The following is a 2,988-nucleotide window of genomic DNA, read 5'->3' as shown; positions in this document are numbered from 1 at the left end:
CCCCCCCATCGCCATGGTCGCTGACACAGCCCCCCCCCATCCGTCTGCGCCGATTCTCCTTCCAGGACGGCGTCGTGTTTATGGCGCCAGTAAAAGACTCGCACTCACTCACTCCCTCACTCCTCCGAATCACTGCTCAGGTCGTAAACGCTTCGACTCCCCCTCACCTTTTCCCCAGCCCATTCCCTTGTTCCACCACCCTGCCCCGCTCCGCCGCCGCGGCTGTGCCACATGTTCATCATTTGCACCGCATCACTTTGCACGGGCAGATGCGTCGTTGCGTGCAAGAGGTTGTCAGCGAGCGTCGGTTCCGTCGGCGACATCGGCTGCGTCCCCGTCAGCCGTTTGTGTAGTGTGTTCTACTCTGTCTGTTTTTAACGGTCCCGCCGTCGCTGCAGCGGTGTGGCGGCGAGGTTAGGTCTCGGATTAGGTTCCGCCCCGCGGCCGCGTACGCCTGCCCTTGCGCTGGAGCGTGCACCATGAGCGAACTCGCGCTCGCCCGACGACCTGAACCTGAACCGGACCAGCGCGCGGCGTCGGCAGCGGCAGCGCGTGTGAAACAGGTACCCGCGGCCGCGGGCCCGCTTGGTACCCGCCGGGACCCGCCGAGCCGCTCCCGCTCCCGTTGCCCTGATTACCGAGGGGAATTAGTGAACAGCTCATGGGAGCGACAGAACCCGGCACCGGCACCATCGGGAGGAAGACGAGAGAGAGAGATAGAGGAGAGTTAGACCGCGGAGAACGGCAGGGAACGAGAGAGGGGGGGGGGGAGAACATGCAGGCCAGGCTAGAAGGGCGATTCCGCACAGCGCTTTCGTACTCTCCCGTCCTTGTCGCACTCACAGGACGCCCCGCCACTGGGTGCGAGAGAGAGGGCACGAGAAATCGCTGTGCGGAATCGCCTTGCTGGCCAGGCCATTTGTGTGGAAAGCAAGGAGACTTCGGGGTGACGTCCTTGGCGGCGGCGCCACCACGGCGGCGCCACGCGGTCTAGGCGGTGGGGCCGTGCTGGGCTGCTTTGGGCTGGGCAGCGCTGGGCAGGGCAGTACACCAACGCGCACGCGATGAGTCACTGCGAGCCACTCCTCATAGCGGCGGCGTGGCAGCTGCTGCCCATAGGGTGCGGCCCCACGGCTCAAGCTCATGGACAGCGCCGGCGCCGCGCACGACTTGCGGCCATTTTTCGTTCATTTCTAGACGGGACTGGCGCTATCCACTGCTCCTCCAACTGTCGAGTTCACATGGAGAGGGATTTTCAAACCTCATCTCTGGGAGAAATACCAGGTGGCTAACTCATCAGTCCCGTGCACTTTCGTAGTTATATGCTGTACCGCATGCACGCGTGCCGGCAGGATGCCTACTCGCACGGGGGGCAGCGGGGGGATATGCAAACCTCAAAAGTGCGCAGCGACCATGGCTCAGCCCATGGCTCATCCCCATCGCTCAGCACGGCACATGGCTCAGCACATGGCTCAGCCCTGCTCCTGGCGCCCATGGCTCAGCCGCCCGTGCTGCTCTCCCTTTACTGCTGGGCCCGTTATCGGGGCTGCCGCTGCTCAGGTGTCTCAGGCCCATTAGGCCCCGGGAGACGTGGCGTGGCGGAGGGCAGCGGCGGAGGAGACGGTGTGGAGGGGAGGCAAAGGAAAGGAGTAAGCCGTGAGTAAGCTGCTGCTGTGCTGAGGCGCCAGCGGCGCCAGCCTCATTCTCCGAGCCGCTCAAAGGCTGCGGTCGAGGCTAGCGCCACTAGCGCCCCGGGGGTAGGCAACGCGCTGGGCGCCCCCGCCGGGTGGGGCTGCCCGCCCGGAGGGCTCCTCGCAGCAGCACGGCCCAAGCGATGAGCGGACGAGGAGTGGGCTCGCCCCTTTAGAGCACAAAATTAGGTTCATTTGTCGACCCAGAAAGAAGAGGGAAAGGGGAAAGGGAAGGGCCGGGGGCTGGGAATGGTGCCGCGGGGCGCCGAGGGTGGCGCCTGCCCGTGTCCCATAGAGCCCGAGAGCAGCGCCCAGAGCTTCACCTTCCTTCCTCGGCTAAAGTGCTGCACCACTCCCCCCCCCCATCCCCCCGTCCTCTCCCCTTCCTCATTTCGCGAAACGAATAGGAGCAGCAGAGTCCCTCCCCCGGGTGGTGGTGCCCGTGGGTCCCCTTGCTCCGGCTCCGGTCCCCTTTGGGTCCCCTCGGGGGGGAGATGCTATGGCGCACACCCCTGTGCCCGGGCTCAAGCCCCGCTCGCTCCAAATTAATTTCGCTTGTTTTTCCTTCCGGAACGGGATGGGGCGAGGCGGTACTATGGTGGTTGTCAGACCCTCCTGCCCCATCTCTTTCTCTCTCTCTCTCTCCCTCGCATGTAGAGAGTATCTCTCTCGCCGTCTCTCGTCTCCATCACACACACACACACACACACACACACACACACACACACACACACACACACACACACACACACACACAGCGGCCTCCCATGGACCTCTGCGCGCATCCGCCATATACTCCGTCGCTGGAGCTCGTCGCTCACGAGGCTGGAGTACGTACGCACGTACGTACTCGGCCTCCAGCCGGCGGTGGATCGGGCCGCCGTGGGGACCGGGCCGGGCCAGGGCGGCGATGGGCTGATACGTTTTGACAACCTGTACGACGCGCAGCAGCGCCAGGCTGCGCCGCCCGCTTATCTGGATCTTCATTACGGGCCGGGTGTTGTGCCGGGCGAGGCGGGGCGGGGCGGAGCGGGGTCTGGTTCGGCGTCACGCTCACGTCCCGCCGTGTGAACGATTCGGCTGACGCAGGGCTGCCGCCTTGTAAAACTCCCTGTTTTTCATTATATGTTTTCTGCGCTACCAGCGGGAGCGGGGCTGATGCCTTTGCGCGCCGGAAATCTATAATGGAATGAAAGGAGTGGCGCGGCGCTCAGTCAGTCGTTGAATGGACCGGACTTCGCGGGGCGTGGCGGGGTGCGGGGCGGCCAGGGGATCCGGAGTCAGCCGTAGGGCTCCG

The 2,988-nt window shown here is 64.7% G+C and overlaps 1 protein-coding gene across 1 annotated transcript in view; it reads left to right on the top strand.

Annotated features, from left to right (window-relative positions):
* Window positions 1–2,988, top strand: part of LOC113209914 (extracellular sulfatase SULF-1 homolog) — a 10,872-nt gene that overhangs the window by 3,936 nt on the left and 3,948 nt on the right. The window lies entirely within an intron of this gene.

The sequence above is a fragment of the Frankliniella occidentalis genome, unplaced genomic scaffold (genome assembly GCF_000697945.3).
Source record: "Frankliniella occidentalis isolate FOCC.00 unplaced genomic scaffold, Focc_3.1 Scaffold117, whole genome shotgun sequence".
In the NCBI taxonomy this organism is placed as follows: Eukaryota; Metazoa; Arthropoda; class Insecta; order Thysanoptera; family Thripidae; genus Frankliniella; species Frankliniella occidentalis.
This window is presented reverse-complemented; position numbering and strand designations above follow the sequence as displayed.